Below are 21832 nucleotides of genomic sequence, written 5' to 3' on the forward strand. Positions count from 1 at the left end.
TCTAGATTTACAGTTTCAACTTTACAGAAAAGTGGGTGAAGGGAGACATTGGACAGTGTAAGACATAAAATATAATAATTTATAAATTATCAAGGGTTCTTGAGGGAGGGAGGGTAGGGGAAGCAGGGGAAAAATGAGGAGCTGATACCAAGGGCTGAAGTAGAAAGAAAATGTTTTGAGAATGATGATGGCAACAGATGTACAAATGTGCTTGACACAACCGATGGGTGTATGGTTTATGATAAGCATTATGGGCCCCAAATAAAATGAAAACAAATTTTCAACTTTATATGAAAAACAATTACTCTCCATTGATTCACGTTGCTTACATATGTTTTATTTCTATGTACATACTATACAGTATACTGCATTGTGTACTCTTGAGAAGTGTCATACTTTGCATTTAATTTTAAACCCTTAAAATGTATTAAGAATGAATCCTCTGAATATTTGTGCGACCACAATCAAAACCTGCAGTGACTGTGCGTTGGGCTCCTAACCACAAGGTCAGTAGTTAGAAATCACCAGCAACTCTGTGGGAGAAGCACAGGGCTTTCTACTCCTGCGAAGAGTTGCAATCGCAGAAACTTAACCAGGGCAAGTCTATCCTGTCCTGTAGGGTCGGTGTGAATCGGCATGGACAGTGAGTTTTGAGTGAAATATTGTTAAAAGAGAGTCTTTCTGAAATGTTTAGTTATCTTAGCCTTATTTTGTCTGCTTCAAGGCTTTCTACTGTTAAAAGAATATGTCAATATTATTATAGAAGATCAAATGAAAATGCAATCCATGGTTCCCTTAAGGCTATATTTGGAACTTTGACTTATTTGTAATATTTGACCTAAACGTGATTTTCAGTGCAATTGATTTCATATTGATCGCATATTTACTTTGAAATAAAAAACTCTATCCTAGAGTATACATATAAACAGATACATGACCCATTTTTTAACCCTAGCATGTGCCATTTTTATTTTCAAAAGAAACAATAATTTCCTGTTTAGTTTACCAATAAGTATATCAAGAAGAAGGGGATGATACACTCAACTTTAGATATGCTAATATTTTATTCACAAAGCGGATTCTTGCTGTTCAGTGAGGCTCAGAGGAGCACTGCAGGTGCCGGTTAGGACCGTTGACAGGTGAACAAAGGCTGGAGGAGTGGGGTCACTGCGTGTGGTGTCTGCCAGTGTGGTAACCCATTGGGTTACACATCCTTTCTGAGGCCCCCTGGTTATTAATACAGAATCCTTAGTAATGTTATTATCAATTTTATTTATAAAATTTTATGTGATATATATAGCCATACATTTATGCTATTTAATTTAATAGTTCTCAAATTATACAAATGTTAACAACAAAAATGGGTTGTTAGGTATCTCCATAATCCATTGTAATACTGTAAGTTACAATATTAGTAATGGAGTGGAAGGCTAATTCTTCTCTCTGAATAATACTGCTTTCTCACAAAGTAATGGATATAGATTCAGAGATAATACTTATCACAATGTTGCAATGGTGTAGCTAAAACACTAGAAATTTTGACAAATTCAGGACCCGTGAAAACACTGACAGCAGAAACAAAAGTGAATGCTTGAAGAACATGCAGACAAAAAAATACATGATTTGACACATCATTGGAGCTGGAAAATATTGACACTTCTGTTTGAAGCACATAAAAATGTTTCAGAAGGTTAAACAGCACAGAGCTTTAACCTTGTAGATTCATTGATACATGTAAACTGGGCTTATGAAAGATACATGTCTTGGTATAAATAACTAAAGAGATAGTGTTTATAAAACTAGTAAATTTATGCCCCAAAACAGCACAAACACTTTAGAGTAATTTTTCTGCCATAGCCTCTGACAATGTGGCATGCATAGTTCACATCCCTCTGTACTCTACTGGGTCACACCCACCAGCTAGTCCATGAGAGAAAAGACCTACCTGGCCATCAGCTCAATAAATATGTCAAATAAATCCACACTATTGCCAGTCACTGAGCACATAATCTGAAGTCAAAGGAGTTAGTTTCAGAGCCTAAAGTCTGAGAATCTGGTTGGCAGAAGGTTATGGATGGCATTGTAGTCCAAAATCCATACATAGAACTACATAGGAAATAAGACGTTGGCGATCTCCCTCGATCCACAGTTGAGGGACAGGAGGCAAGCGGTTACTAAACAGAGTTCATTGGAGAGTTGAGTATAGACAATCAAAGGCATTCATCTGACTTGAAGAGTTAAAACTGCGTCAGCAGATCCCCCCTATGATGCAGGCTGGACCTGATCTGCAGTCCAAAGGCTCCTGTGTTTTTGGTTTGTATTGTTCTGTTTGTACATATTCGGGTGTAGCTCAGAGGTGCTGTCATTGGGGGTCACCCTTTTGAAGTTCTGTTATACGTTTTTTTGGGTTTGGGGATATCAAATCCAGGATGGATGACCTATGGAGATAGCAAGTAGAGTAAGGGTTCCTGGGGGAGGGGGTGCAGTGCTGGTAGCAGGTGAAAGATTAATGATGTCAAGGATCCATGTAGAAAAGGAATGTTTGGAAACTGCTTGTGACAGCAAATTTGCACGTGTGGCAATTCTATTCTGTCCTGTAAATGCACTATTGGAATTAGGTCAAGGGCACACAATGGCAACTGTAGGTCTTTAGAGGGGACCTCAGTGTGAGTAACTAGAACTGAGGAGGAAAAGTGCAAGCAATTACAGAAAAGAGAGAGTCTCCTGGAAAGAGCTGCCTGAAGAAGAGCAGGGATCTTAGAGGAGCAAATACTGGTAGGTTAACATGCCCTAGAGCGAAGGCCATGGGGGCTGGGGTAGCTAAGTCACTCATATTTCCCCTCTTTTCCCAGGGTCTGCCAAGCCTCCAAGAGTTTATTGGCATCGTCTGTAGAAGTTTCCTTCTGGAAAGCGATCAGAGTAGATAGGGGTGAAGAGTGAAACTGAGAGACACAGGAGTCAGCCATGAACAAACACTAACATTAATTTTCTGAGTTCTAAATTGCAATGTAGGTAGCTTTATATGGAAATTTAGGAGGCATTTTGATTAATTCCCCAGCTCGAAGATGCAGACACATCCTAAAGGAGGAAATGGTGTTCTAAGTGAAGTAGCTGAATGACAAAGTGCAACTGTTACTAAGAAGCAGAAGTGATGAAAATGTGTACGTTTCTAAGCTGGAAACATGTTTAATGCGCAAAAATAGCTAAACTTTTCTACACATATCTACAGAAAATATTATGTGCCTCTGTGTTTTGTGTGTAAGAAGAAAAAATTGAAATAACAACGATTAAAAACTTATCTTCCCCATCATTTCTGTTTTTGTTAATATATTTTAGTAGCCAGTGAAATATAAATCCCGATCCCAATCCACAACCATCAATTTGATTCTGACTTCTGACAACCCTACACAAGGTTTCCAGTGCTAGCAATCCATTTGGGAAAAGCAGCCGTCTCTCCCACAGAGCGGCAGGTGGGTTTGAACTGCGAACTTTGTGGTTAGCAGTCCAGTGTCTCACACATACTGTTAACCTTGAAATATAGGAAGGACCTTAAAACCAGGCACGGTACTTACTTGAAGAATATTTGCTTGGCTCTTACAATTGTTGTTATTTTGCATTAGTTTTAATACAATCATGCATGTATTAAAATGTCAACTGGTGGTAATGGCTTATAACAAAAACAGCAGCAAAAGCAAAAGGCATTCTCAGGCCACCCTGCTTCAACATGTCCCACCTCCAGAGGCACAGATTTGCAATTTGGTTAGGAGTTTCTTGCGACATCTCACTCCATGCGTTTTCACTGTGAAGGCTCTAAATTCAAACTCATTGCCGTTGGGTCTATGCCAGCTTATTGTGCCCCACAGGACAGAGTCACGGGCCCTGCTGTGTTTGGCAGTCTGCTTCTGGCAGTCGGATTCTCTATCGAAGCAGGCGACTCTCTGGTGGGGCTCAAACTCCTAGTCTTTCTGAGAGCAGCCCAATACTTAACCCACTCCAATACCAGGCTTCCTGATTAAAAAATTAAACCTAATACCCTTATTTATACAAACTGTTAAAACAGGAATTGTGCCATTCATAATGCTTTCTGGTTTTGATGTTGCTGTTGTTTCTTTTGTGTTTGTGTCATTTTTACAGCCAGAAAGCTCGTTGGAAGTTAGAATGGTGAGAGTTTGTCTCGTGTATTTTTGGACAAGTGATCAGGAGAATAATCCTGGAAGAAGGACATCCTACTTGGGAAAGCAGAAGAGTCCTGAGAAAGAGGAGCTCCTGGATGAGATGGCTTGACACCGTGGCTGCAACAATGGCCTCAAGGAGAGCAATGATTGTGAGCATGAAGCAGGACTGGGTAAGGTTTCATTCCACTGGGCAGTCACTCTGAGTACGCACAGACTTGGTGGAATCTACAAACAAGGAACTGCCTCATAAGCATGTGAAAGTTGGACATTTAATAAGGAAGACCAAATAAGAACTGATGCATTTGGATTTTACTGCTGGTGACGAATATTGAAAGCATCATCAACTCCCAAAAGAACAACAAAATCTGTCTCGGAAGATGGACAGCCAGAATATGCTCCTTGGAGGCAAAGATGGCGAAAGAGACTTTTTCTCAAGTAAAAGGTTTGACTCAAACCCACAAGCGGTTCAGGAGAAATGAGAGAGAATTTTCTTCCTTAACGTTTTACATGCAGGAAACATACGGGGCTGTTCTACTCTATCCTATAGGCTCATTTTCAGTCCGAAGAGACTGCAAGACAATGGATTTTGTTTGGGTTCGGTCCATCAAACAACCTCTAACACATGCTAGGGTCTATAAATTCACATATGTGTCATGTGGTGCACATATATGTGGGATGTATTCATATACTATAGTGATTGAGGCCCTAAGATATTACTAAACATATTTTTCTGTATCTTTCTTTTATCATACAACAATATCTGATGGAATCATTTCAAATGAATTGGAATTGTCAGTCATTTAAAAAAATGGTTTCATGATATTACATGTCATAGATATACCATCATTTATTTAACCATTTTCTTCTTGAGGGAAATTTACTTTGATTATGAAAAATACTGCGATATATATCTTTATGCATATGTCATCATACAGTGCTGGTTTTATTTCCATAGTATAGATAGCTCCTGGATTTGATTGCTATTAACTTTGGGGCATAACGTCTTATTTATCTTATTTAGTTTTTATTACACATATCTATAGTATAATTAAGTGTCATTTTGGAATTATTGATGTAATCATACAGGTTTTCTCTCTTAATTTGTTAGTGAAGTTAATTCTCCTGTTAGGTTGCTTATAATTTTAAGATGTTTAAATTACTGTTACAAACTGCTGTGTCAGTCATGATTCTTTTTGAAAATAGCAAAATTTATTACAGCATCCTAGCAATTTAGTAAATTTTTAGTTTCAGGTCTTGTTAGACTGAAAAAATGCACAAATCTCATGCTGCTGACAAGGAGCAGCCAATGCAGTCGGACACTGATAAGATGGAAAAATAGCAATGCTCTGATTACACTGAACAAAGGGAGTGAATGCAAACATTTGGCCACTTTCAATTGCTGGCTGTCATTGATATGACATGTCTAAGTAGAAATCAAATTCTTTTGATAAATTGCCATATTCAACTCAATGCATATTTTAACAAATTTTTGCCTTTATTCTTTGGTGAATAGCAGTTTTCTCTTTATTGTGTTAATTTGTAAATGTTTTGGGAGTTATTTTCATGGTGACATTTGGTTTCACTTCCCTCAAAATTCAACATTTCTTCTGATTTTGTTCCCATAAAATAAATCATGGACAGAGGCAGATTCTTGACTGGCCTTTAACAAGTACTCACTATTATGTTCTCAGCACTAAGAACTGAAAGAGATTCAATAGGATGGTATTCTGTGATTACTCTTACTAGCATTCTAAGACACATACCAATGTTTTATAATAAGATGTTGAACTTATGTTCACGAATAACTCAAAAATAAACTTTACAGAATCAATTTGACTGAAGCATTAAAATATGCAAGATAGATTATTTGTCTAAACAAATAATGTCCTCAATTGAAAGGTTAAAACATCAATTAATTTTCAATAACAAAGATATTTATGAGAATATTCTAATAAAAAGAACATCTGGTGTTTAATTCATAGAATGATCAAAGATAATAAATCTAAACTGGGGTTCATAATGCTCGTAAGGTCATGTATCAATATATAAAACTGGAAGAAAATTTTAAAGAGTCAAAAATAATTAAGTAAGGATAGCAGAATATCAGTTGAAAATATTAAGTATAAGCTATGACAACGAAATGAAACTAAAGGAGACAAGCACACTAAATGTAATGCAATAATCTCAATGGAATTCTGGAATATGAAGGAGAAACCAAAAGATGCTAGGGGAAGCATAAGAAAATCTGAATCCAATTTCAATGTTAGTAGGACGAGGATAACTTTAAGTATTGCTTTAAGATCTTGGAAATATTTAAAATCAGCCAAGTATGAAACAATTGTGTCTTGACATATCCTCTATCTAGGCCTATCCACTTCTAAAAGCAACATTTTCATTTTGATGACCTTTCTCCAAAGAATTGTGTAGTCTTTGTAATGCACAGTGTAGAAAGTTTGGTTTGGAAATACTCCAGAGACTCTAGCTCTGTTAAATGCACTGCAATACGGAGGGACGAAAGAAATCTGAAGGGCAAGGTAAGGACCGTGGGTATGATTTCCCAATAACATTTTCCTAGGACAGAACTTGCAACTTATAAGAATGAGCATGTTTGTTGTTGTAAGAAAGGGAAACAATATTGGCACAAAATTCCTGACCTTTTCTCATCAATTAGTTTTCAGGGATTTTTTTTCTTAAAATTTCCTATGGTAAGACCCTGTGATCATCCTGTATCCTTCAAGAAAATATACCAGAATTACCTCTATTAAAATAAAAATATTGGCCACGAGATAGTTAACGTTTATTGAGCCCTCATGGCCAATGAACACATGTGGGATTGATTGAAGAGCGGAGAGATAAGTGGCTCGGCGAGCCTCGCCCCTCTTGTCTCTTACTCTTTGATCATCCGACCAGTGTGCGGCTGCCTTGCTTGTTCTGTGCCTCAATTTGTGAGCTACCCTACCTGTGGGACACCTAACCTGTGGACTGCACCGCTATAACTTGAGGTTCCTTCAAGATCTGCTTCGTCACACTATGGCGGACCCTGTCACCTGGCTGACCATTGGTCACTATTGGTGACCTGGCTTGCTGTTTGCTGCCTGTGGCTGGATAGCCTGAATTGCTCTACAGAAGACTACCCGGTGACCCTCAGGACTTGAAGGACTGCCAGTGCCTCACAGCTGTCTCATGGGAGTGAGTTGCACTGAGCCATTTTTACTGCTTTGTAGATTAATTAACTGTTTATATTTATGTTATATATCAATCTCTTTGTATAAATATATATAAAATTATCAGCATTCTGGTTTTGTTTCTCTAGAGAACCCTGTCTAACATAGCCACAAAACCCTTCTGAACTAACATCTCTGTCTTGAATTTAATTGGCTCAGTAGATCCAATAAGAAGCCATTGTTCTGATTGGACCTTTTATCTGAATGCACTCAATGAAATTACATCTGCAGAACTTGCTTGGAGCCTCCTAACAATTGCAGAGATGTGTTTAAATATGTTTTCTTTAGAAAAAAAAAACCTCATGCATGCATTAACGGAAAGGTTAGTCATTCAGTAATTGCCATCACAGTCATCCCGACTTTGACCACTCTGTAGGACAGGTTAGAACTTCCTGTGTTTCTGAGGCATTACTGTTTATAGGAGCATGAAGCCTTATCTTTCTCCCATACAGAAGCTGGTAGTTTTGAACTGTCAACATGGCAATTATCAGCTCAATACTTATTCCACCAGTGCTTGAACCCCAATAGCAATACATCTTAATTACCCTCATAATGCATTAATATTACCAGTATTATTTTTCATTGGAACAAATACTCCACATAAATCTGTTGATGACAGAGAAAACTAGAGGTGTGATATATGGGAACTCTCTGTACTATCTTCATAATTATTCTGTAAATTAAAAACCAGTCCAAAATTAAAAACTTAAAAATAAGTTAAGCTGTTATGAAACTTCAAAACATGTGCAGTTTCCTCAATATTTCATCAATATTAAGAATTTTTAAATTTGTACACACAAACAGATATTAGAACCCTACAAGACTGTCATTCAAAATATATAATTTGTCTCTATCTGAGTACTGTACTGGAAAGAAATCAGTAGCCCATTTTCTTTATTGAAGTAGATCAATGCCCATGAGTAAAATTATGCAGCCATTATGTTTAGGTATTAGTATGAGAGGATGAAGCAACAAATTTATAAAAAGGTATTTATATTTAAGTGGATTTTAAATATATATTTTACATTCTCTAAAATGGTCTGGACCTAATGCCAAAGGTTCGGGAGTAATGTTAATATTAACAATATCCACAAAAATAATCATTTATCTTTTAGTTGAATTTGAATTATGTCAAATGTATTCATCTCATTAGTAAAACATTCATGACATTTTAAAATGTAATAGTGAATATAGTAACACACCAACGAATCATCTTTCTTTTAAAAAATCTATACAATATTTCATTTCCTTGGGTATATTACTATAAGGGATTAAGAAATAAAACATATTATATACAAAAATACACATTTATTCATGAACAATAGTCTTCTAAATACATCAGATGACAACACAAATGCAATATTTTATATAACATTAATGGCTCCCAAAATGAAAATTTTGGGGTTGTATGTTTAAATGCTTTGCCATGGACAATTAGTTACATATGAAATGGCAATTTTAAAAGTGAAATTCATATACTATTAAATATGTGATCATATTTTATGTACTAAGTGATTATTAATTAAGTTTGCCCATTTTACAGGCTCAGAATATAAAGTAATTATTATAATCAGGCAGAATTTCTTGAAGAAAAAGGCTAGAAGAAAATCATTCTGTAAATTAAATATTTAAATTTCCAAATATGTAATGTAAATAATTTGTTATAATGGGTTTTTATTATGGGTTCTGAAAGAGTCAGCCTTACAGAAATTCTATCTTGTATTAGAGGTATTTTGTGATTTCGCCTTAAATCCTTGACTAAATTGCTGAATGCTGCTGTATTTCCTTCATACTACTAATTTGTTAAGTGAAAACATTAAACTATAAAAATTGCTATTCTGTTCCCAATATCAAAACTCTCAGATTATGCATACTGTATTTACTGATTGAAGATCTCAATAGCAATACAAAAGCAAAATGTGTTTTTCTTTGCTTTACTATGATTTGAATTTTGTGATGAAAACATCTATTTGTTTAGATTATTATCATTGTAACAGTGACAATCACAAATTCTACATGCTACTTTAAGTGGACATTAACTTTTTAAAATGAAAAATCTTAGTTGCATTTAAAGTTATGTGCTTTATATAACAGTTAATTTAAAAATATGAAATACACAATTAACATCATTATGGTGACTTGCAGTACCATAGCATCCTTTCAGGGAAGAGTGCAAATGTTATACCTAATTTGCATTTGCTACAGATTATTACTGCTTTATTTGATTTTATTCAATTATACAGACATTATTGTTACGGTAATTACCAGTTGTTTCTTTTTCACTTTGTTTTTTAAAAGTATCCATATTACTCTTAGTTAGTTTTGGTTTTTTAGTTGTATTCAGGAAGTTTATTTCAGAACTGAAACTATTGACATAATTCTTAAGTCCTCTTTTATTTGTAGGGTGATTATAACGTGGATATTACAGAGATTTCCCCAAAATTTAGTAGGAGGACAGTAAGTGAATCTATACTTATTCAGGTCAGTTTGTACTACTGTAATAATGTAGTAAAGTGGTTGATAGCTGTAATGAGATCACAGTGCCATAAATTGTGTTCCCACGAACATATGTTGAATTTCTAACCACTATATCTCTTAACGAGGAGCCCCCATGGCACACTGGCTTGGCGTTGGGCTGCTAAATAAGAGGTCAGCAGTTTGAAACTACCAGCCACTCCTCAGGAGAAAGATGAGGCTTTCTACCCGCTGAACGAGTTACAGTATCAGACAGCCAGAGGGGTAGTTCTAGCCTGACCTACATGGTTGCCATTTGTCAGAGGTGACTCAATGGCTCTGAGTTTGGTTTTAATGTTTTTGTTAATGCTTAACATGATCCTCTTTAAGAATATGGTTTTCTTTTGTTCTGTTAATTCAGTCAGACTAAAGTAGGATGAAACTCAATCCAATCCCTTCAGAGAATCTCATTAAAAGTGAACCATTAGCTTTAGCTCAGAAGCAACAAAGCCCACATGGAAGAAGCACACCAGCCTGTGTGATCATGAAGTGTTGAAGGGATCAGGTATAAGGCATCATCAAAAAAAAAAAATCTTACCACAGTGAATGAAGGGGGAAGTGCAGAGTGGAGACCCAAGGCCCATTTGTCAGCCCATTTGTCAGCCACTGGAGATCCCCTCACAGAGAGGTCTAGGGGAGGAGATGAGTCAGTCAGTGTGCGATGTAGCACCGATGAAGAATAAAGCTTTCCTCCAGTTCCTAACTACCATGATCTGAATTCTACCTTGCAGGTCTGGATAGAGCAGAGGTTGTACACCGGTGCAGATAGGAGCTGGAGGCACAGGGAATCCAGGGTGGATGATACCTTCAGGACCAGGGGTGTGAGGGGTGATACTGGGAGAGTAGTGGGAGAGTGGGTTGAAAAGGGAGAAACCAATTACAAGGATCTACATGTGACCTCCTCCCTGGGGGATGGACAACAGAAAAGGGGGTGAAGGGAGACGCCGGATATGGCAAGATATGACAAAATAATACTTTATAAGTTATCAAGGGCTCATGAGGGAGGGGGGAGTGGGGAGGGAGGAAAAAAAAGAGGACCTGATGCAAAGGGTTTAAGTGGAGAGCAAATGTTTCGAAAATGATTAGGGCAGGGAATGTACAGATGTGCTTTATAAAATTGATTATGTATATGTATGGATTGTGATAAAAGTTGTATGAGCCCCTAATAAAATGTTAAAAAAAAAAAAAGAGAGTGAACCGTTGGCTTGTGGAAGGCTATGGAAGACACTGGAAGCCCAAAATCCATGTACTGGACCCACACATAGATTAGGCCTCTGGTGAACTCCCTCTGTCAATATCCAGGGATGTGCATAGTTTTGTTATCAGACAGAGGGTATTGTAGATATGATTATAGTAGATGTAAAATATAAAATATATTTATATTAAAATATAAATCTGGTTTGATACACTTTTTTGATCCATTTAAAAGCTATAAATAAAAAGGTCAAGAAATAGACGTGGATTAACTCCCCATGGATCCCCTCCCTCTGCACACAGACCAGAGATGTGAACAGCCTGCTGTCATGCAGAATGCATTGGCAAGTGGATTATGACAGATGTAGTTAGGTTAAAATCTAAGACTATCTCATTTTATTTCTCTTTCGATCCATTTTAAAATATTAATATTTTCAGCTCTTTTTGTATAAGTCAAGAGCAGTTGAATATTGAGAAAGAATCCCAGCCCAGTCCAGATCAAGTCCATAAGTCCAGTATAAGCTTATATGTGCGATGCCAGTCTATACAGTCCTCTTCAGACTCACAAAACACTTGTAATGATGCCGAATGCAGGAAGCTCACAGGCCAGTGGGTGGGAAGTCTTGTGAATCCTGTGGTGTTGTAAGCATCTCAGAACTGTCAGAGGGGTCTCCTCAAGCTTCCAGGACTGCATTAGGGTATTTTCAGCTTTTTAAATTGTTCAACTGTTTTGTCTCTATTTTATTTTGTTCTGGTTGTTAGCATTTTTGACTCGTTGTTTTTGTATGTTTTTCAGTATATGGCTTCTACGATGCGGAATCTACATAGGCAGTAACTAGATTAATGGTGCCTTGGGGGTACAGTTCAGGAGGTTGGGAAGGTTAGCGGGAATGGGGGGCAAATAAAAAGGACTACAAGAAAGAGAAAACTGATTGAAAACGGATTGTGGTAATGCTTGTATAACTCCTCTTGATACGATTGAACTATTGAATTGTATGATATATGGATTAGGTCCCCCAAAAAACCTATTCATACAAAAATGAAAGAAAACCAAGAATAGAGGGACAATAAGTTGTAAAAGTCTAATCTTTCCCTAAGTACAGTGGCCTACTTGGCTCTGGTGGAATAACCCATGGAATAAAAATTCCATCCTTAGAAGACAGGATGGAATTTCCCCCTGTAGGTTTCCAAGACTGTAGAGAATTGCTGGAATAGAAAGTTCTCTCTTTCTTCTGAGGACTGGCTGGTAGTTTAGAACTGCTGACCTTGGGGTTAGCAGACCAACATGTAAGCAGTATGCCTCCAGGACTCCCATCATTACATAATAATTACTTGTTTTTCCCTTTGTCTGAGACATCCAGGCCACACTAGAAATGTGTGCTGACTAGACAAAGACTCCTCTGGAAGGTCAATATCAAGGAGCCTCAGGAAGCACAGCTTAACTTAACCCACTGCCATTCAATCAACTCCAACTCTTGGGGAATCTACAGGGTGGGAGAACTGCCCTCCTATGGATTTCCAAGACTGTAATTTTTACTGGAAAAAAAAACCTCATCTTTCTCCTGAGCATCAGTTCATGGTTTTATACTGCTGACCTTGCTGTTAGCAGCCCAACCTATGAAACCCTCTAGCCCAGCGGTTCTCAACCTGTGGGTCACGACCCCTTTGGGGGTTGAAAGACCCTTTCACAGGGGTCGCCTGATTCATAACAGTAGCAAAATTATAGTTATGAAGGAGCAATGAAATAATGTTATGGTTGGGGGGTCACCACAACATGAGGACTTGTATTAAAGGGGCATGGCATTAAGAAGGTTGAGAACCACTGCTCTACCCCATTAGGGCTACTGGCTGATTTAACTTATAGCTGGTCAATAAAAGCCAAGAACACTACGGTTTAGATAACTTCCTGGCAATGAAAGGGAGAGTGATTTGCCTTCTCTTCAAAATAGCAGTCCTTCATCTGAAAACTTCTCAGACCCGATTTATCAACTTTTATCTAAATAAAAAGCAGTTCTGGTTGTATAGCACATTGGACATCAATCGGCTAACCACACAATTAACAATTCAAATCCAGCAATTGCTATGTGAAAGAAAGATAAGGCAGTCACATCCCATAATGGGTTAAAGTCCCAGATATCCTAAATAGCAGTTGTATAGTTGTTAAGTGTCATGGCATATCACTGGTGGATAGCAATGCTGTGCACAACAGAATGAAGCACTACGTGCTCTTGCCCCTTCTCACAATGATTTCAATGCTTGCACCCATTGCTGTAGCCACTGTGTCCGCCTCTCGTGTCACTAGTCTTCCTTTTCCACTGACTTTCAAATTTACCAATCATGCCGTTCCTTTTCAAAGACCAGTCTCTCCTGACAACACATACTAAGGATATGAGACAGTCTTGCCACCATTGCTTCTAAGGAGTATCCTGGTTGCACTTTTTCCAAGACATATTTCCTTCTTCTTCTGAAAATACTTTCAATATTCTTCTCCAGCACCATGATGCAAATACATCGATTTTTTTAGTCTTCCTTGCTCATTATCTAACCGTCACATGTATGCAAGGTGATAGAAAGTAGTATATATGTGTGTGTGTGTTTGTGTATACAAGTATAGAAATAAAGGAATGGAGATAGTAATAGAGTCATGTAAGGAGACAGTAATAGAGGCATGAAAAGAGACTATAGCACTGCAGCAGCTCTGGTAGCATAGTGGTTATGAGTTGCACTGCTCACCAAAAGGTTAACACTTCAAAACCACCCGCTGCTTCTCCAGAAAAAGATAAGGCTTTCTACTCCTGAAAAAAAGTTACAGACTTTGAACCCCACAGGGGCAGTTCTACCCTGCTCTATAGGGTCACTGTGTGTTGGAATCAACTTGAGGGAAGTTGAGTTTGAGTTTCTGATAGCATCTCTTTCTTGAGAAGGGCAAACTATTACGTTGATATTGAATCTTTTCAGGCTTGTATGAGTTGAAATTGACTCAAGAGCAGTGAGTGCATTTTGGTCTTTTAAAAGCGAATATTATCAAAGTTGATCAAGTAGTAGAAATCTTGAGCACACTAAAAATAATTATAAACATCTTTACAAGCCTGTAGGTAAAAAATTAAAATGTTGACTTACAAAATAAGATGAGGTCTACTGCTGGCATGAATATTTAGTCTCAGAAACTGTCTGGTGTCATTCTACTGTCCTGTAGGGTCTCTGTATTGTAACAAAACTAGTAGTCATAAATACATTAACTTCTGCCACTTCTGTGAGTTGTTCCATAGAATTAACAACTCCCAAGACAGATTACACTTAAATTAAAAAGGTGGACCGCTAATGTCAGAAGTGATGGAGAAGTTGGAAAGTGAAGATATAATTGATCTTACCTATCTATAAGGGTTTATTCTGATTCTCAATCACAAAGTTAAACACACGTGCGCACACACACACACGATGCCCTAAGAAGATGTAGACAAATATAACCTTGGGAACATTAGGGATTATCAACAGCTCCTAAAAGACTGTAGTACAAAAGAAGTATTTTCCCATAGCTTAAAAAATAAGGTCAGAATTTCACCACTAGTAAGTAAAATTTTATGGTTTAAAGTCACTTATTTGTGACAATTTTTATGGTAGCACTAGGAAATTGACATAAACACAGTATTAATATTTAATGTTTTTTAACAAAGTCAATGAACAAATATTTCACCAGTATTATACTACAAATGACTTTTTGTAGGCAATAGTAATCATGCAAAGGCTGCATCATCAATGGAAACATATCTAGATCATTTTAATAGCTTAATAATATTTTATCATGGTGCCCGCAATTAATTCAAGCATTATTTTTTAAATAGAAAAATAAGGTTTTGATTTTGGTTTATGTTTATTTTATATTTGATTGCTGTTTTGTGATTACTAAAATATTGGAATAACTTTCTGTTTTAAAGAAATATTTTTATCTACAGACATATGATAACATCTGTAATTTCTTCTAAAGATTTCTGCTGTAGAAATCTTCAAGATTTCTATTTCTTGGACAATTTGGATAATGTGAACTTGCCTGAAAATATTCTCTTTCTTTAAGTTTTTCTTCCTTTTTTTCTTGAGAATGGGATGTCATAGTCTTTCATACTTCATACAGTCTCTTATTTATCACTTCTGTGTCACAAATTGATATAGATAGGTGTAGATATAGGCATAGGTATAGAGATAGATGATAGATACAGCTATAAATACAGTTAGTGATACAGATATTAATATATTTGTTGTTAGGTGCAGTCAACTCCATTCTGACTCATGGTGGCCCTATGGGCAACAGAAGAAAAAAAGTTCATGGACGAATGGCATTAAAAGATAATGGGATTTTTCCACAAACTTTTTGAAACCTCTTCATATGGCTTCTCTCCTGAATGTGCCCTCTGGTGCACAAGAAGATGTGGTTTCTGCTTAAAGTCTTGGCCACACTCATTGCAAACATAAGACTTCTCCCTCGAATGTATTTTTTGGTGCATAAGGACACTTGAGTTTCGGATATAGCCTTGTGCACATTCCTTGCACACATATGCCTTCTCACCTGAGTGTGCCCTCTCGTGTGTGATGAGAGTTGATCTGTAGCTGAACCCTCACCCACACTCCTTGCACACATGTGATCTCAGCCCTGAATGTGTCCCCGGGTGGACAAGAAGACCTGCGTTCTGGCGGAAGCCATGGCCATGAAAGGCTTCTCACCTGCCATCAAGTTTCTTGCAATTCATAACGATCTCATAGGTCAGGGTAGAACTAGTACTAAGGGTTTCTGAGAATATGTCTTTATTTTTAACCCAAGAAATAACTGGTGGGATTGAACCACCTCTTTTGATGCTAGCAGCCTAACAATTGGCAAAATGCACTACCAGAGCTTCCTATGAAAACGTATATGTATACACATATATATAATGTTTGTATATGTACATTTATACATTTGCTCTTTTTCAGTCCCTTTTAATATGAATTTAAGATATTATGTAGTCAACTGTTCATTTTAAAGAACATTTAAATATTAAAATTTTATAGTGTTTATCGACATTTCATTATTTTAGGATCAATTGTATTATCTTTTCTCCCTACTTGTGGTAGAAATTTTAAAATATTATACTGAAATGTGTGAAGAATTGATTTAGAAAACCAAATAAGAAGAATGTGATAAAAATATTTTTTCAAGCTGAAGCAAAATCTAAATCCTTGAGTTTTACTAATGAAGGAGTCTATGGCCAAAATATTGAACAATGCACAAAAAAATATGTGGAAGGAATATGCAATCATTGTACCAAAAATAATTGATCACTGTTTAGCCATTTCAATAAGTAGCATATAATCAAGAACTCATGGTCTTGCAGAAAACATTCCAAAGGCACAGAAAGCATTAGAGGAAAGCAAGAGTTCGCGGATTTATAGAATACCAATTGAAATGTCTCCAAAAAAATGCTGCAACGCTGGAAACACTCGCTGATGTATGCTAAAATATTTGAAAGACAGTTACCTGTCCAGCAAGCTGGAAAAGATACCAATTTGTTTCTATTCCAAAGAAAGGTGGCTTAGTAAAATGCAGAAATTATTGAATGGAATAATTATTATACCATGCAAATAAAATTTTCTCTGAAAATGATTAAAACATGGTTGGAGCAGATATTAACAGAGTTGCCATAAATTCAAGTCAGACTTTGATGAGGACTTAGAATGAGGGATATTATTGCTGACATAAGATGGATCTTTACTGAAAGCAGAAATTATCAGAATGACATTTACTTGTGTTTTATTGACTACATTATGGCATATATGTTGCACATAACAAACTGGATAGCATTAGGATGAATGGCATTTTAGAAAACTTAAATGTGCTCATGCAGAGTCTACGCATAGACTTTGAACAGAGCAAAGGAATATTTAGGTATCAATCAGGATTTGGTATAAATACTGTACCAGGATTTTATCCTTTAACTATAGTTATTCAGTCTGTATGCTCATCAAAAAATATTAGTAAAATGACTATATGAATACAGCAAGTGAATTGGAGAAAGGCTCATTAACAACCGGCTGTGTGCCTATGATACCACCCTACTCAATCAGAGTGAAGAGAACTTGAAGCGCTTACTGAAAAAAGTCAGAGACTGCAGCATTCAGTGCATATTACACCTCAATGTAAAGGAAGCTAAAATCTATGAAAGTGGACAAATAGACAACCCCATGATAAATAGAGATAAACTGGAGCCACAGATTTCCTTTTTCATGGACCTATAATCAATGTTCATAGAAGCAGCAGTAAAGATGCCAAAAGATATTTCCTATTGGGATTATCTACTTAATAAGACATATTTAAAGTATGAAGGAGCAAAATTATCACTTTGAGGTTAAAGATTTGCTTGTCTCATTTTGAATTGCTTCATGTAGGGAACTGCATGTCCCTCAGCCTTGGATCAAAGCCATATACAACCTTCATGTATTTACGCTCGGTTTCCTGTCATATAAATTGTGCCCAGCGGTCTTCCTGCCTTTGTTTCACCTGCAGTTATTAGTTACTTGACCTTTGCTAGGATTGGTGCTCAATTGCTAGCAGCCGCTACGCTCATTGGACAACACACACCTGGCGGCACTTCCGCCAGGTGCCCGGTATACCTCATTAGCATGCGGCCCTGTTTGAGCGCAATCACCCGCCATTTATTCCTTATTTGGTAGGTGCGTGACTATTGGTTACCCCAGGTATACCTTATTTCCATATGACATAATGGTGCCCGCCCTTTGCTGGCTATTTAAGCCTCTGCCTTTTGCTCAATAAACGAGACTTGATCAGACTCCTGTCTTGTCTCCATTTCTGGCATCCCTTGCCCATCTTAATTCTCAGTCCCTCTTTCAGGTATCCACATTGCTGATGACCTGCGGGACGGGTCAGCTTCATATGCGTGTGATAATTGGAAAATGAATAAAAAAGACCAGAGAGAAATTGATGTATTTGATTGATGGTGCTGGTGCTGAATATTGAAATCATCATGAAATACCAGGAAGGCAGACAAATCTGTGTTGGAAGATTAACTGCCAGGGTGCTCCTTGGAAGCCAGCATGACTGCACTTCCCCTCCCACGTGTTATCAATTGGACCGGTCCTTGCAAGAAGACATCATGCTGGGCAAACTGCACAGTCTGTGCAAACAATACCCTCAATGAGACAGACTGACAGAGTAGCTGCCACAATGGACACAAACCTACAATGTAAGGATGGCTCAGGACTGGTCAGTGCGCTGTTCTATTGTAAATAGAGTCACAGTGTTTCAAAACAGATTCCCAACACGGAAAAACTTGTGGTAGTTCAATTACTTACTTTTCCTTTAATTAGCACATTGTCCAGTGGACTTTCGGTCACATTTTAGGTAACTCTGAGCAGAATGAGAGAAGGAAAAATTGGTATAGCGCTTAGATCAGTCAGCAAACATGGAGTCTTCTCATGAAACATTGGCAGTTCAAATCCACCAAAAAGGCTCCACTGCAGAAAGTGCAGGCGGTCTCTCAGAATGAGCACAACCGAGAGAGTCCCTTGCGGGCAGTCCTATTCTTTCACTATTTAGGGCCATCATGAGCCGAGAATCAACTTGACTGCCTCTGTAAACAAGAACCATACAGATCAGAAATGAAATCTCTATGTACATCTAATGGCTAGTATTTGGCCACATAGTGATTTCATTTTTAGAATTGACAAAATAATACCATGTTTTATTTCGATGCATGGTTGTCATGATTGATACTGATTTTTCTATCACTAAATGATATAAACGGTATTGAGTTGTTTAACAGTTTGGGGTTCATCCTATTTTCCTAGTATAATAGAATGATTCTACCCTTTTGTGATTACTGTATAATTTCAAGGTTCTGGAATTTATGAAATCTATTTTTATATTTTCCCTCAGAGTTTGTCTCAATTCCTCTAAGAAATCTATTTTATAACATTTGAAAATTATCCAATCATAATAAAATTATCCATTTAAAGGTAATTATGTAAATTCAGGACTCACCGCTTTCTTCCTCTCTGTTGCCCTCAGTTTTTAAAATATCTTTGCCCTGAATTAATTATATGATTATGATTTATGGTAATTTTGTGATCTTTTTAGACCATATATTTATAACATCTTGTTTGTCTGAAATGATCTAGATATGTATTTAAAAATGAATAGTTATCTAATGTCATAGATTTTTATATTAGTAGATATTTTTTTAAACGTTTTTTTATGATTTAAAACTTTACAGAGTAAATTGGTTTTCTATTCAACAGTTCATACATTGATTGCAGTCCCCAAGATGTACCAGCCTTCTTCCCACTTCTGCCCCCTCCCTGTGCTTTTATACTATTCATCCTTCTTTCCTGTGTCTTCTAGCTTTTATGAGTTTTTAGCCATAAGCAAATGCTGTTCCTTTGATTTTGTATGGTTGATTTTCCAGGGAGTGTATGTTATTCTTCCCCTCCAAGTCTATATATTGTTGGGCTGAAAGCTGAGTCAGAGGAGTGAGTACAGGTTCAAGAGTGAAACATCGCTAAAGGCCACAATCTGTAGATTCCAAGTCTCCATCAGACCAGTAAGCCTGATCTATTTTATGATTTTGGTTTGTTCCACTTTCTTCTCTCACTCGACTCAGGACCCTCTTTTGTGATCCTTCTCAGAGTAATTAGCAGTGGAAGCCCAGCATCATCTAGTTCTTTTGGTCTCAGGGTTGTGGAGGCTAAGGTTCCCAGTGTTCCATTCATCCTTTGGCTTAATTGTTCCTGTACATCTCCTATTTTCTTCATTTTTATTTTATGTTTCTTCTGTGCTGTCTCCGGTGGCTAACGAAGAGCATGCAGGTGGGGCAGGTACAAGTGTCATCTGGGTGGGCACTCTACTGCTTGGTATAGCTGTGATCCAGAAACACCAGGTTCAGTTCTCTTTCAGGTACTGAAAGCTGGAAGACCAATGAGGTACCCATGCACTCTGTGCAAGACCGATAAGGGTTGGTCATGCCAGTAGAGGGACAGAAATGCAGAACATGGATCCCCATATGGTCACAATTGTCTGTCCCCACGCTTGGCCCAGGCCAAACTCTGCCACCTCTTCCTCTCTTTTGAAAGCTTTGTTACACTACCTCCAATGAAAGGTTTTCTTCTTGGAAATTGTCTAATGTTTAAGGAAACGACTTCCACATATAAGATTTTCTACATTTAATTCATGCAAAGAGCTTCTTTTCTTTGTGAAATCTCTGATGTGCTGTAAGGCATCACGTCTGGCTGAAAGCTTTACCACACTCAACACAGATTAAGGATTTTCTCCACAAAGAATTCATAGATGAGTTTTGAGATATGCTTTCTGAATGAAGCCTTTGCCACATTCACTAAATACATAGGCTTTCTCTCTCTGCACGATGAGTTTTCTGATGAACATTGAGCTTATTCTTCCTGAAAAAGGCTTTCCACATTCACCACATACATGGGGTTTCTCTTCAGTATGAGTTCACCAATGATCAGTGAGAGCTGTCTTCCTGATATAGCCTTTGCCACAGTCATCACATACAGAGGGTTTCTCTCCAGTATGAGTTCGCTGATGATCAGAGAGCACAGTTTTCGAGATAAAACCTTTTCCACACTCATCACACACATGGGGTTTCTCTCCAGTATGAGTACGCTGATGAACAGTGAGCTCATTCTTCTTGATAAAGGCTTTTCCACATTCTCCACATACAGGGGGTTTCTCTCCTGTATGAGTTAGTAGATGAGGTTTGAGATGTGTTTTCCAAATGAAGCCTTTTCCACATTCATCACACACATGGGGTTTCACTCCAGTATGAGTTCGCTGATGAACAGTGAGAGAAGCCATCCAGAAAAAGGCTTTTCCACATTCACCACATACATGGGGTTTCTCTCCAGTATGAGTTCGCTGATGAACAGTGAGTTCCTTCTTCTCGATAAAGGCTTTTCCACATTCATCACATGCATAGGCTTTCTCCCCCGTATGAGTTCACTGATGAACAGTGAGAGAAGTGTTCCTGATAAAGCCTTTGCCACATTCACCACATACATGGGGTTTCTCTCCAGTATGAGTTCGCTGATGAAGAGTGAACTCATTCTTCTTGAATTTTTGCCCACACTGACTGCATTCATAAGTCTTATCTAGTGTATCAGTGATCCGGTGTTCATAGAGCACAGACTCCTCGATGAAGGTTGTTCCACATTTATCACCTGTGTGCAGTTTCTCAATTTCATCAGATTTCTGATGCTGAATGCATTGTGACTTCATGAGCCTGGATTGTTCACACTCAGGGAATTTCTTTTCAGTACAACATTGCTCTTGTTCAACATGGAGAAAAGTTTCCTCATCTTCACAGAGCACAACTGATTTCTGTATTTTATTGCTTCTATTCTGATTTAATTCCAGAATGATTAAATCTGATTTTACAAATTTTTCATGTAAGCCAAACATCTCATCATTTTCCTTTGGAGGAAAATTATTTTTGTCCTGAGAAACAGTACTTTCCAATGTATTAACTTTATAACACCGTTCCGTTCTGTCTATGCATCTTTCACATTGCAAGTGCTCAAGCAAATGATCTTCATCTTAGTGGATTTCTGAAAAAAATCCCACTACAGCTTGTTTCTAATACCGACCACAGTTCTCTTGTTCCAATTGAGAGAATGCTTCTGGATTGTCAACTAGATAACCGATGGAAACCAGGTTGCGATAGTTCT

General features: G+C 37.4%; 1 pseudogene; it reads right to left on the reverse strand.

The window, feature by feature from the left end:
- Positions 1-21832, reverse strand: part of LOC142440590 (uncharacterized) — a 39701-nt pseudogene that overhangs the window by 7603 nt on the left and 10266 nt on the right.

This window comes from Tenrec ecaudatus, chromosome 2 (genome assembly GCF_050624435.1).
Source record: "Tenrec ecaudatus isolate mTenEca1 chromosome 2, mTenEca1.hap1, whole genome shotgun sequence".
NCBI lineage: Eukaryota > Metazoa > Chordata > Mammalia > Afrosoricida > Tenrecidae > Tenrec > Tenrec ecaudatus.